Source organism: Thermobia domestica, chromosome 7, assembly GCF_964235325.1.
Source record: "Thermobia domestica chromosome 7, izTheDome1.hap1.1, whole genome shotgun sequence".
Classification (NCBI taxonomy): Eukaryota; Metazoa; Arthropoda; class Insecta; order Zygentoma; family Lepismatidae; genus Thermobia; species Thermobia domestica.
The window spans coordinates 265,788,217-265,804,601 of record NC_137460.1 but is presented as its reverse complement, the minus strand read 5'-3'; positions in this window follow the sequence as shown (position 1 = coordinate 265,804,601).

Here is a 16,385-nt window from a genome sequence, read left to right as displayed (position 1 = left end):
GAGCAGTCTATAATTGAAGGAATATTAAAATCACCAACTATAACAATATTAAATTGTATTTCAACTATTTGTTTAATTTTTTCAAAGAATTCAAGATATTTTTCCACTTTAGAATTCGGTGGAAAGTATACAACAATGACATAAATATATTTAGTTGCTATTTTAACTTTTATACATGATGCTTCAACATAATTTATAGCAATTGGAATTTCAGTAACACTATAGTTCTTTAAAATTGCTATAAAGTGCACCTCCTCCATCTTTGTGAATTCTATCATATCTAAATACATTATACTTTTCGTCAATAAATTCATTATTATATATACCGTCACACAACCAAGTTTCGGTCAAAAGTATTATGTCGAAATTAGTGGCTGCAATACCCGTGTACAGTTTATGTAATTTGGTTCGAATACCCCTAACATTTTGATAATTTAAAAATAACGTCTGATCATTGCTGTTCATATTTTACGTTAAACTTCTGACTTCATCAATAGTAGTGAGAGTATATACAAAGGAGTCGTCAGCCTTTTTCCTTAATTTGATATTACCCGCATATTCAACCCAGAGAAAAGCCGTTTTTCTCTCTCTTAACTTTCCTGGCCTCACTAAAGATTATTCTACGGTGTAATGTTAAACTCTGGTTGACATAAATAGTCCCACCCTCTGACAGACCCACATCTTTACAATTGAGATTTCTTTTCACTTTTCTTTTTGCAATAAATTTATCCTTATCTAATCTCCTAACAAATCTAACAATAATACCTGGTTCTGGTTGGCTGGGAGATTTCTTCAACCTATGACATACATCTATCATATCATTAGTAACACTTATGTCCAATGCAGTACCTACTCTCTTAATTATATTATTAACATCTTCATTTGGTAAGACAGGTATACCTTGTATTTCAATTGTGTTCCTTCTACTATACTGGTCCAATTCATCTACTTGAACTTTTAATTTGTCAATTTGTTTTTTTAACGATAGATTTTGATTCTTTAATTCGTCAATTGTATTCATGCATTTATTCAATTCCTCAGTTTGATATTTGATGAGGTTACAATTCTGGTCAAGTTTTTCATGGATGGTGTTTAAGGAAGCACCTAACTTATCCTCCAATCTTTTATTAGAGCCTTTAATTTCGTCGACTTCCTTTTTTATTGATAGTAACAAATTGTGTACTATAGACAAAGTGGGGAGTTTTTCAGCCTTATCCACAGAACTGTCACCAGACATGGATTTCCGTCGGGCCTTCTCACAATCTTTACATCGCCATACATGTAAAATCACAAAGTCCAACACTAATAGCAAATATTTTTAAAAATTCGAAAGAATATAAAATGTAAATAAAAATGGTAAAATTGTCAAAATTATATTATGACTATAGGAATCCTGCTTCTTTATCTACTATTAAAACATTACAAGGAAAAACAAAATTATCGAAAAAGAAAATTTGAAATCGGTTAGCATCTCAAGATGCATTTACATTACGTGCACCAGCACGTAAAATGTTTGCAGGTAAACAATATTATATTAGTGCACCAATGAAACATTACAAATGGATTTAGCAGATATGCAAAATATTGCATAATATAAAAAAATATAAATATATTATATGTTGTATCAATATCTTTTCACGGTATGCGTATTGTGTTCGCTTGAAAACAAAAAGAGGTCCTGAAATGACAAAAGCAAACAAAATTTTTTAAAAAAATTTAAACTACCCGAGTTTAATGCACAAACGGATTTAGTTAGAGAAAAGATAATCGATACGTAAAACGATTATTTAAAGGATGCGAAATTAATCATTATAGTGTAGATTCAGAAATTAAATCTGCATTAGCAGAACGGTTTATAAGAACATTAAAAGTAAAATTGTATCGTTATTTTACTGCTAAAAATACAAATCGTTATATAGATGTGTTAGATCAACTTGTAAAAACTCATAATCATTCGTATCATAGTAGTATTAAAATGGCACCGGCAGATGTAAATCATTCTAATGTTGACCAAGTTTGGAATACGTTGTACGGTGATAAAATGAATAAAAAGAAATTAACATGTAAATTTCATCCTGGTGATTATGTGCGTGTTAGAAAATATAAACAAATTAGAAAAGGAATATTTACCGAAATGGTCACAAGAAATTTTTATTGTTGATAAAAGTATTCCGACAAATCCTATTACAGTTTAAATTAAAAGATTGGAATGACGAAGAAATTAAAGTGATATTATACACAGAGGAATAACAAAGTAAATGTAAATTTAAACAAAACATGTTTAATTGAGAAAGTATTAAAACGAAAGAAAGATATGATGTATGTAAAGTGGTTGGGATATCCATCAAGTATGAATTCATGGATTAAAACAAATTCTGTTCAGTCTTCAAAATGAGTTCGATGATAGAACATGATTTCTATGTTACTATTCCGTCAAATGCTAGTAGTGAAATTTTTACTAATAATACAACTTCTTCATTTATAGTAAAGTTAGCACAACCTATTCATTTAAGTGAAGGAAAATGGAATGTTGCCGTAACACAACTTAATGTTCTTTTTGGTTTTTGTAATGCTCGCCAAATGAAACAATGTAATTGAAACCATCATTAATGATGAACTTGAAATTGCACACGTTGATATTACACCAGGATACTATACTTCTATTCCGTCCATTTTAGATATGATTCCTAAACAATTATGCTTGTTAAAATATTATAAAAATAAAAATCAGGTTGGAATTAAACATTCTTTAAAATTAAAAGATTTCTGTGTTATAGCAATAACACGTGGATTACATTTACTTGATTTATAAATGAAAATACAACCGAGTTTACAGATACTGTTTTTCTAAAGCCAGTTAATGAAGATGATCCAACAATAACACGTGCAAAATTTCCATGCAATTTAGAATATAATATACGAAACATTCTTAATGTTTGTTTTGATATTGTAAAACAACAAGAAAATATTGGACCACTACTTCGTAAAGTTAGTGCATATAATATTGAGCATGGAGATGTAAATTGTTTTCTATTTGACACCCCACAATATGTTAAAGTTGTAAAATCTTATTTTAACACGATTGAAGTAAACTTAAAAGATGAGCTCGGTTCAAAATTGCCATTTGGATTTGGAACTTCAAACTTAACACTTCACTTTAAACGAAAATGATTTCTGAAAGTATTGATGATAGTTTTTAAATTACACTTGTATCAAACGCAAGTACTGATGTACATCCTACAAGTAGTCCAACACATTTTACTAAACAACTAAAAATAATATTGAATTATCAGAAACCGATTGGTATGTAGGATTAAGTGAATTACATGTTCCTTTAACATGTTATAATGTTAACGATGGAGAAAATGTTATATGGTATAAAATAAAAATGAAGAAGCACAAAAAAGTAAAATTGTAAGTGGATATTATCACTCCGTGCATCATGTCATTGATGAATTAAATATTGTATATGTAGATTGTAATGATCGTGTTGTATCAGACTTACTATCACCAACATTAGCATTGCAATTAGGATTTCGTCAAGAACTTGTTTTGTATAAACGTGGAGTTAAACAACCATATGTTGATATTGAGTATCCACATCAAATTTTTATTAATACTGATATCATACAATATCAGTTTTTAGGTGATACAAAAGCACCTTTTTTACGTATTGCATCAATATCAAATGTAAAATACGGTAAACTGCAAACATTAACATTTCAAGATATTCATTATCTTCCACTTGCAAAGTTTTCATTTAACCGTACTGAAATACTCTTAAAAGACCATGCAGGACGAAATTTGTCATTTCGTTCTGGGACACTAAATGTTACACTTCATTTTAAGCGCTCTCCTAATATAAATTAATTAATTATATTTTAAAAAAATGACATTTAGACGACATTACGGACGTGGTATCCCATACAGTAGGGTACATATGTACGTTCTGCAGACAACTTTCCCCTCAACCCCCCCCCCTAACTGTCAAAAATTTATGAAGCCACCACTAACTATTGTACTTTAACACAGAGGGATAACCCAAAGTGAGATTGAATATGCTTTTATCACATTTAAAATCAAATAAAAATGAGCTAACTATTTTGGATATTTTATATTTAATAAATCATGAAAAAGTGTGTAATTTGTGGAAAACTAAAACAATTCCAAGAGTTCGCTAGAAATGGAAACAAGAGATCTTATAACTCTAAAAGATGTTATAGAGCAGAGAATCTCAATAAAGAAGTTGAACAGGTTTTAAAATATTCTGGACCGTTGATAGATTATTCACTCTCATCAATAGAACGAGTGATGGAAATACATAATAAAGTGTTAGAGCATGACTTTATAAAAATAATGTATCTTTTCTTTAAGGACATAGACACACAATTTAAGATTTTAAGACCAGCTACATTATCAGAATGTAAGTTTGTAGATCCAATATATAACCCCGTAGGTTTTACATTACCGGCACCAGAAGTTATTTTAAGATATAATACGTGTTGGTTTCCCACCATGTTTTACTAGAAGGAACGAAACTACATCTTGTTATGACTTAACTAATGAAAGAAATATTAATAATAAATGTGTTGTATGTGGAATTCCTGCATATTATAATGAGAACTTTTGTTCCATATCCCATATAAAACTACATGATTGGATACAAGAAAAAAGATTGTCAGAATTTAAAGAAAAGGGATATATCATCACTAACTACAAATCACCAGTAGATAACTAACGTAATTACTAAGCACTTCCTTTGAATATTTCTTTTGCTTTAACATTAGTTGACTAGCACATAAGGGCACAAGAAACTAATGCAAAGTATTCCCATAACTACAATGTTAAAGGGAGATCGTATAGGCTTTTATGACATTTAAAATCATAAAAACTTACATCTAAAACTTATAACTTATAGTGCTGTCTTTGATTGAAAAAGTAGGTTTTGTTTGATCGAAATCGGTCGACAGATGGCTGAATGATGATAAGTTAAAGTTAAGTATGTTGATTCGCTGTTACATACATATATACACTTATACGAGACGCGCATACATATATTCATCTTACAAACCAGTTTCAGTTGAGAGAAGCAATAACATATATGTACATGAAATTATAGCCTCTCTCTTTTCTTCTCCTCTCACCAACAGAACTTCTAGCTGCAGTAGACACCAGATGGAGCTGTTATGACGTAATCCCACGGGATGGGACTACGAAATAACTATGACGTAATCCCACGGAATGGGACGACGTATTAACTATGATGTTAATAGATATACAACATATATCCTTCCACCTCCAGCAAGAAAGAGAGAGAATGACTTACATATAGCTCAACATGCTTTCCTCAAATAAAAGAAAGAAATACACAATTGTCAAATTGTACATGCTGTTCTCACTAGATCTTTTTTTAGAATCAGCGTCTCCAACTCAATATTTTTCGGAACGTTCCAGGATTTTAATTTTTCAAGATATCGCTTTAAAACATATAGGGATGAATTCACCCCATTACTAATAAATATGATAATTGTTAAAAGTGAATTGGCAAGACTGGCAACCTCACCCCAAAATAACGGTAAAATTCAATAGCTCGGTCACTAATTAACCGATTTCAAAAATTCAAACGGCAAATGAATACTAATAACATATCCAATTTTATAAAATGCACAAATGGTTGCATAACCCAGAGGATATTTTTTCCCTTTTTCAATATCTACAAAATTTCATCAAATGGAAAAAATAGAAAAACTACCATAAGTAGAATAACATTTTAAGACTTTTTTAAAGAATAACATTTTCCAGAAAACTCAAAAATAAACCCGTAAAAAAATCCCGAAATTTCGAATTTGCTATAACTACATCAAATATTAACCGATTTTCAAAATTCAAACGGCAATCTATAGAGAAATAAATTGGCTATCTATTGAATGTCTTATAAATTTCATAACTCTAAGGATATAATACAATAAAGCTCAAATAAATCTCTTATTTATACATATATCTTTAAAATTTAAATGACATTATGTTCTGTATATCCAAAGGTCTTAGGTTTTTATAGTCTTGATACTATAAAAAACACTTATACACTTAAAAGATCCTGAAAATTACAAGTTTGGATATTGATAATGAAACCATAATAACACTTATACACTTAAAACATACTTAAAATTACAAGTTTTATTTTTGTTATTTTTTGGATTCATTTCTAAAGTAAAACTGATGTATTTTATAACCATTATCTAAATCTTTCAAACCTTCATACTTAACAAACAGCTTATACTTTTTCAAATCTTTCAATACTTGTTCAGTTTCATCATTATATCTTTGTGGTAATAACGTCTTATATTTCTCATCTAAATGTACTAAAACTCTTTGACCATAACGATGTGTTTGAATCAATTTCCATAATGTTATCTCGTACGCTTTACCTTTTGCTAACTCATCTATGCGAAGGAATCTCAATGCTTTAACGTCATTTTTTTATTCAAATAATTAGCCATAGTTTATTTACTATAAGGAAAATGTTCGTTTTATTCGAAATTCATATAAACCGATTCTCATTTACATACAGGAAATTTACATAAAATTTACATACAGAACTCAACAGTTGGATAATTATCTTTTAGACCAGTGTATTTGATTTTTATTCCATCTTTAACGATCTCATCAATCATTTTATCTGTTAAGTGTTTTGTAAATCTAGGTGGAAGAAACACCTTAAACTCCTCACACTCAACTAAAATGCTCTTTCCAAACTTAGTTTTAATCTTTTCCGTTTTCACAATCTTATATTCTGTATTTAATTCTAATTCTCTTAATCCAATAACTTGTTTTTGTTCAAGACTTCCAAGTTTATTTAAAAGCTCAATATGACTCGACATCGTATTTATTATATAGAAAATCAATGAACACTCTTCAATTTTCATCTTCACCAAAAATATTTAATCATTTTTTATCAATTTCTTTTATGGAAAAACTTCCATAAAACAATACAAACATACATTTAACTATCTAAAACTCTTCTACTACTTTCTCATTCTTCGGATCATATGTAAAGTTCTTTGTCCAATTAAAATGGCATAGCATATAGTATTAGCAGCCACAGCTTCTGCAAAGTCTACTACAATCTTTATGTTTGTTCTCTCATTTACCGATACATTCTTCCTCTTACGACAATTAATCACATACATTGGTCTGTTATCTATAAACTCTTTAGGATCATAGTACATTTCAATATTGCCACATGTTATTCTCTTAAATGCAGTATAATCTTCATACATCTTAAAATAATCCCTGTTAGCAATATCTAAGTTTCTTGATTCTTTTGGAAATACCTCATTCCTCCCATTCTTAAGATAGATATTCTTTACCTTACAATGATCAAACTTACTTGCATCTGCTGTTTGTTTGCCACTTCTATCAGTTTGGAACATTACAACTACGAAATGAGGCATATCAAATTGTCTAGAATTAAATTGAGTAGTAACATCAAACTCCAAGAAAGAACCTACAACAGTCTTCTGAACACATTGATAAGTATGGAATGAAAACATGATTTTAGGTTCTTTAAGAATATTCAACTTTAACTTGTTTTCATAAGTAGATTCGTATTCAACAATAGGCATTCTTATATCCATACTTTTTATTGTTATTTTTCCATCATGAGGAGCTGCTGCACCTGCTGCTGATCCAGTCCATTTGTACAAGACATCGTTATTGTTGATAGCTTTTGTAAATGTTATTCTCAATCCACCTTTCCACATAACCTCTTTATAATCACTTAAAAAGCCTGGAATTAATCTTAATGGGTACAAAACACTAAAGTCCTTTCTTAGACCAAGTTTATCATCTGTTTCAAATCTGTTTGTTTTAAATATTCAACTTCTTATTTGGAAATCTTTAAATTTCCAATAGCTGTAGATGTTATTCCTGGTAGCTCAATCTTATCTATAACAACATCATGCTTTCTAACCTCAATTTGAGAAAAGAAGAATGGTAAGAAGTTATCTACAAGTTTTATAGTATCGTTTGCCCCAAATGTTCCTCCAACTGATGCACCAACAACTTCAAGAGTCCTGTGACAATCTGCTTTGTGTGGTTGTATAAAGCCATGCCCCACATTGAAATCAAACTCAATATCTTTGTTAGCTTCATTCAAATTATTAAATGTTCTTGTGTTAGCTTTAAAGCTCTGTAACTCGTAACTCTCAACACTATCCATTTATTATAAAGAAAATCTTGAAACAACGCTTTTATGGGATATAACCATAAAAGAATCATACATAATAACAATTAAAAAACTTATAATCCCCATCCTAACTTAACCTTAGCATTCATAGCAGTACCAACCCCAAAAGCAGCTAATCGTTCACCAATTGACGCATCACTACTAAATGCTCTTTTCTATGCTTTAGTTTCTAGTTCCTTATCTGCAATATGTCTTGACTCTGTATCTTTATTGTCTCTATAGTATATATCGTGTTCTTTACAAGCCTCATCTAATACCTTCATCACCTCTCTCTAACCTTTCTTGAAGCTTCGTAAAACGCCCGCAAAATCTGAAGCCTGGTATATGTAGCTCCGGTATTCCCTTCATGTTTAAAATCTTATTCATTAGTCCTTTTCCAAGCTTCTCATCATTCCAGAATCGTGGTGGTAATGTATTTAAGATTTTAATCAAATACCCTATACCTTTTGGATCATTAGGAATAAATTGTGAAAGCTTATTATTAATCATACTCACTAAACCTACTTTCTCATTATAAAAGTTATTATTACCAGCCTTTTCTTCTCCATCTATAACTATTAACCGATCAATTAAATTTCTCACATCATCCATCCATATATATTCTTTAGGTATCTCTGTATATTGTTTAATTCCTTCACCAGTCCTTTTAGGAGTTGGAGGTAAAGATGGTTTAATATAATTATCCCAAATAGGCTTGATAATATTAATGTAGTTAGAACCTCTATTAGATGCTACTTTTATCTCAATTATATTTTTGGAAGGCAGCATCTGATTCTATTATTATTTCTTTGTACTGTTCAAAATAATCATCATCATAATCTTCAATGGTTTTATTAGTATTCATCGTTAATAATTCCCATAGACCTTCTGTTCCTTTATAAGTTTTACCATTAATTATCAAATAATCACCATTCACTTTAACTTAAGAAATTCCTATCTTATTTATTATTTTTCCATCTTCTTCTACAGTTCTTATTCCAAACACACTATCATTTCTTTTCTATAATATTTTGTTGCAATCTTACCAAATGATTGCGCTGTTGTTAAAGGTTCTACTCCTTCAACTTTGTCTTTAATTTGTTTTTCATTTGTTTTATTTCACCCGTTATAGGCGTATCACTACTACTTGGAGAACTATCATAAGTTATCTTTTTAGGTGTTTCTAGTAGACTAGGATCTATTGAAACCGTCTTATGTACAACTGGAACAAGTTCAGTTATTAGATTTTTATTTTGTTCTGCTACTTCTTTGATCTCACTTCCCAAGTTTTGAATAGCATCAATTACAGGTTGTTCTTGCATCTTACATTTATCCTATACCTGCTCTTTTTTCTTCCAAGATTTGAAGGCCTTTATCAAGAACTCCTTTAACTAGATATTCTTATTAATATCTTTCTCATCCATTTATTCTATAGAAAACGAACAAACGTCAATAAACGTCAAAGAACATCAATAAACGTAAAAAAGTCAAACGTTTAAGAAATGTTTATCTTTTTCCTATACTTACCATTGTTTACCTTCCTTGTCATATCAATTACCATAAAACCATAATCTTCTTGCCAACAGTTTGAACATATCTCTTTAAATTTATCGTAAGACATATCTCCTCCAACAAACTCATTATACACATGTTTAAGATTAGTATCATCTTGTCTGAATATGCATAGGAAGTTAACATTATCTCTTATAAGCTGTTTAGGTACTTTTGAATATGTTTTTGCAAGATAGAAACAGTCTAAATGTCTATGTCTACCTCTTGTAAAGTAATTTCTAACAGTATCTTGATTCTCCAAAATGTAATCGTCAAACACAACTATAGAGTATTTTTCATATTCATCAATAGGTACAATAGAATCATTACCGCTTAAGAACGTTGCTATTTGCTTCTTAAACTTTAGTTCTGCTTTTTCAAATCGATCTTTTAATTGCTCATACTGTGGCTGATACATGCTTTTAGAATATATATAAAGTAATTATTGTTTTACTAACCTGGCTGTAATAAAAAATTAAATAGCAAAAAAGTTTTACAACACCCAGATGAAACCACTATAAGACATCGAATATCATCAGGTATAAGCCCTCCATTTCTTTTCTTAACTGTTGTCTCTTTTATCATCTCTTTTACATCCCAATTAACAGTTTTCTTACTCATTTATTATAGAAAAAATCATCACCTTTTATGATCTTATATCTTTAAGTTGTTCTCTGATCTTAAGCATCGTATCTTTTATATATTCGTTATCCATTTCACCATTTAATGTTATTATCATCTCTAACTGTTCTTTAAATGAATTAATACAAGTAACAATGGTTTTATATTCATCTTTTCTTTTGCTTATGTTTAACTTAGAAGATAAACCTGTTATAATAGCACATCCAGTTGCAAGAGACGTTGTTAATATTGAGTAAATTGTTACAGGTATAAAAATATTAATAAATCCACTTGTTGCCGAAAGTATAACCGATAACGTAATCAAAGTGTAGTATGCATATCTAACAATTCGTAGTTTTCTCTTTTTCTTCTTTAAACTGTATTCTAACTTTTGAATGATATCTTCTATTAACTTGATTACTTTCTCTCTTGGAATATGTCTAGGTAAATCAAACTCATTCATTTATTATATAATAAATGGCTAAGGTATTTAAGTTAACGAGTGATACTTCTGTTTTAAAGATGAAACTCCATTACGAATTAGACAACAGTAGCAACTATTTAAGTATAGGACTAGTTGGGTTTTACACAACATACTTAACTCCAAACATAACAACAAAAAAACAGTTTCTCATATGGTGTTAGACAAGTTTTTATACCAGAAGGGCAATATAATTTAAAATCACTTAATGAGTATTTAAAATCTCAATCCATCTACATAACATTATCAGAAGATCATTTAAGAAATAGAGTTAAAATAGAAACTGATAGTAATGATGTTACAATTGGGGGTATAGGTACTGTCCTCGGGTTTAATGTTCTTGAAGTTTTAGAAAAAAAACTAAACACATATTGGAAGTAAGTTGCCAAAGTTTCAACCATTCGATACAATTAATGTTCATTGTAATATAGCAGATGGTATGTTTGTTAAAGATACAGAATATACACATAGGGAAACAGGAATTATAGCATCATTTAAAACAGATGCCGAGTTTAAACATAGTATTATTTATGAGCCTACTTATCCATTATTTTTCCCTATATCTAAAGACAAGGTTGACAATTTTGAGATAAGGATAACAGATGAGAATGATTCCTTAATTGAATTTGGTGGAGCAACAACAACTGTACTTTTACAATTTAAGATTTTCTCTTAAATAAATAGGAAGATGTTCTATTAAAGGTTGTATGTTTACTGTTCCTTATAAGGAACTAAAGGATTTAAATATTGATCATGTATTAACAAAGAAAGAACTTAGTGATAAATCTAAGAAAATTAAAGAAGGTAAAGGAATGGATTTAACTTTAACTACTGCAGAAATGAAAAAGATTAAGAAAGAGCATAGGGGTGGTTTTATTTTTACAATTCCGGCCATTTTAGCAGCTTTAGGAGCAGTTGGCTCATTAGCAGGTTGTACAGCATTAGCGATTACTAAAACTGTACTGGATGCTAAGAAGAATAAACAAGAACTTGAAGAACCAAAAAGATACAATATGGCTATGGAAGAAAAGCAGGGAGCAGGTAAACTAAAGAAGTCAAAAAACTAAAACCTTTGACCAACTTCGATATAGAGAGGTTGGTTAAAGAATTAAAGATAAAACGATTTAGAGGTGTATTTATGAGTGATGAACTTCCACAAAAACCTTATGTAAATGAGTGTGGTGTAGTTAACTTCGATAAATCAGAAAACATTGGTACTCATTGGATATGCTATTGGAAAGATAACAACATAAAGTACGTGTTCGATTCTTATTGTGGTATTCCTCCTAAACAACTAGTACAATATCTTGGTATCAAAAACTTATTTTACAATGATGAACGAATACAAGACTTTAATTCAGTTATATGTGGTCATCTTTGTGTTAAGGCTTTAAATCTTCTAAATCAAGGGTATTCTTTTAGTGATGTTATGTATATGATTAAAAATGATTAAATATTATTAAGTTTAAGTACTTTTATGGTTTATATCCATAAGTTTTGTTTTAAGATAAATATGGAAGCTATACACAATAGATTTTTAGATTATTTTGAGAAGCATGAGGATGAGCTAGATGAACTAGTTAAATATAAATTTAATTGGTATTTTCGGGATGTTAGCAAGATGGACTTAAAAGATAAAAACAACGCATATACAGTTGTTCAGTTAAGGAAAATGTTAATACATAAATTTTTGTACACGGAAGAAGAGTTGGTAAAGTTATATCCAATAATTACCTTAAACGATGTTATCAAATTATAGTTCTAAACCATTAAAGTGCAGTAATTATGGTAGTAAGTCATTAACAAAAGGTATAAGCAGTTATATTTGTGATTATTGTTTTGTAGCGAATGGTTGGGTTTACAGTACTTGTGAAGGAATGAGAGCTGCTAGTGTAAGAAAACTATGGTATGATACTATAAAAATAATTAAGTTACAGTTATCTTGTTTGCAAGCTTTACAGGATAGAATTATTCCTGAAGGGGTTTTCAAGGTGTTAAATGATGAATTTAGAGATATATCCAAAGATATAATATCAATAAAAGATGTTCTAGAAATACTAAAGAAAAACAAATACACAAAATATTATGATGATGTTTATTTAATACACTATCACCTTACCGATCAAAAACCATTAAACTTACAAGATATGGAGGAAACACTTATAAATGAATTCGAAAACTTATACGAAACCTTTAAAGAACTGTATCCGAAAAGAGTATTGTTTATTAACTTAAAATGTGTATTGTACCATCTGTTGAAAAAGCATGATGTTCATGTTGATATTGATTTTTAACACTCATCTAAACAAATAGAGATGTTAAAGAAATGTTTTGAAAAATTAGGATCGACATTTTCTGTATTATAAATGAGTATGGATATATTAGGTAATGTTAAAGATAGAAAAGATAATGTTGATATTAGTGAAGAAAAATTAAAATTGTTGGAGAATTTAAATGATGTTGTTAGCGTAAGTCAACTTAGATCAATAGAAGCTCAATTAGAGAACGATAGAAAACGATTTGAAGATGCATTAGAAACGTTACAAGACACATACGTCAAGAAAGAAGATTTTCAAAAGGTTAGGATGGATACTACTAAATTGATTATGCAGAAAGAAACTATACCCCTATTATATCGATTAAAATCTAAAAACGTTAAGGAGCCAATCTTTAGAATATTTAATCTTTTTAATTTTTATAAATTTCTCTATAATGGGAAGATAATGCACATGGAATTAAGTTTGGATAAATATTTTAGACATATATTTAGGTGATACTTTGATTGAAAATATACCTTTTAGCTTTAACAAGAATGATATAATTACAATCAAACCAAGTAAAAATTCAACTATGGAAGAAGGTGAATTATTGTTTGTTGTGATGTACATAGAAAGAGAACTTTCCTAAAGACGTTTGCTATATAATAAATATGGATATTTTTGGTAATGTTAAAATTATAATAGAAGAATCTAGAGAAGTTTTTACATCCTGGGTTGATTTTAAGAACAAAAGATTGGTTAATGTATCTAATGCTATTGATAAACAAGATGTTGTAACATTAGAACAGCTTGAATCAGTGAACGAAGAGTTTAATTTACTTACAAGAAAAGAAATTGTTGAATTACCATGTCGATTGGCAGAAGATGATCTTGGGAAACCAGCCTTTTTTGTATATAATTTAGCTGCTGCCTACAAATATCTTTATAGAAGTAGGTTAATGGATATAGAATCAAGTCTTAATAAACATCTTATAGACTTATTTTTAAATGACGCTTTAGTTGAAAGTTTTCCATTACACTTTAATATGCATGATCAGTTAACAATTAGACCATCTATAGATTCTGATTTAAAAGAAGGTAAGTTATTATTGATTATTATGTATATAGAAATAGAAGATGAAGGTGAAAACGAATCAAGTGATGATGATGATAATGTTAAAAGTATAGTATTAGCTAGCGATAAATTTTAATTTTTTTTCGTTGATTTTCTATACAATAAATAATGATGATGTATTGTGTTAAGTGTGAGAAATTGACAGATGCGGTGAAAGATACCATTAGGATAGAACAAACAAAGAATGGAAGATATCTAAAGAAAGGTATTTGTTCTGTATGTGGTGTTACTAAAACTCAATTCGTTAAAAAGCCTGATTGACTAGAAGAAGGTAAAGGTGTTAGAGAAGACATTATAGAAGAAATTCACAAACCATCTAGAAAAAACTTTGACAGATTAAGTGTAGTTATAAAAGGTATCGGTTATCTTTGGCAAGCAGATCTTTTTGAAATGGATAGTGGAGTATTAAAAGGTGTTTCCAAATTAAATAAAGCTTATAAGTATCTGCTAACGATTATAGATGTGTTCTCTAAATATGCGTTTGTTGTTCCTGTTAAAGATAAAATTGGTAAGAATGTTACAGAAGTATTCGAATCCATATTAAGAACAAGAATACCTAGTAACTTACAAACTGATCAAGGTAAAGAGTTTTACAATAAAGAGTTTAAGAAGTTAATGGAGGAAAAGAAGATTAATCATTAATCAACCTATAGTGGTAAGAAAGCTTCTGTTGTTGAGAGATTTAATAGAACACTTAAACAAAACATGTGGAAAAGGTTCACAACACAAGGGAATTATAAATGGATAGAGATATTACCAACATTGGTTAGTGAGTATAATAATAGAGTGCATAGAACAATTGGTTTAAAGCCTATAGAAGTTAATAAGAAGAATGAGCGAACAATATTGGAGAAAGTGTATCAAAAAGAATATAAGCGTGTTAAACCCAAATACAAATTAGGTGATCATGTTCGTATAAGTAAGTCGAAAGGGTTATTTGAGAAAGGATATACACCTAATTGGTCAACAGAAGTATTTGTTATTAGCGAAGTTATTCCATCTAATCCACCAACATATAGAATTAAAGATGTACAAGGTAGATTTTACGAACCAGAACTATTAATGACGAAACATAAAGATGAATACTTGGAGGAAAAGGTGTTAAGAAAGAAAGGTGATAAAGTGTATGTTAAATGGCTAGGATTTGATGATTCACATAGTAGTTGGGTAGATAAGAGTAATGTTGTAGTGTAAATATAAATGTTATCTTTTATGGTTATTATTCCATAAAAGGCTAAAAATCAACATTTTCTATATAATAAATATGAGTACTATTGATAATTCTCTTAGTTTAAATAATATTTGTTATGAACAGATTAAAGATAATTATTGGTATGGTGTTTTTGGTGATTTTAAACTGATTATAGATAAGAGTACAGGATATTTCAATGCTACTAAGTTGTGTCAAGATGGTGGAAAAGAATTTAAACATTGGTTAGAAAATAAAGAATCGAAAGAACTCATAACATATATTTCCAGGGTCGGTATTCCGGCTGTGGAAATTATTTAAAAAAGTAGCAGGTGGTAAAGGAGAAATATGGAATGAAATAAGAGGAACGTATGTTTGTAAAGAATTGATTCTAGATATATCACGATGGAAATCTCCAGAGTTTTATCTTAAATGTAATAAAATCATTATTAACTACTTTGTTAAAGACTTTCAACAGCTATACCTTACTAACAACGATCAACTTCAAACAAGACTACAAGAAATAGAACAACAAATGAATGAATTACGTATAAACAACGAGAAACAAGGAAAGGAAATAAATCATCTTAAAACAATCGCAGCACCATATACAGACGATAATTTAAAAGATAATTGTCTAATCATATATAAAAAGAACAAACCTAATAATCCTTTCACTTATTATGCTATCAGATGCCAAAAGAGAACTCTATATAAGCTTCTTAATGAAGCAGAAGAAAATTATCCTAGTCATGTAATAATATATGAAAAGTTTAGAGATCCTAACAGTATTAAGCTATTCAACCTAATGCAGCAAGAACTAGATATTCGTAAAGGTAAGGGTAATGAGTTTTGGACATCACTATCAGAAGAAGAATTGATTAACAGTATAGATCGTTTGTATGATAGGTTATTATCTGAGA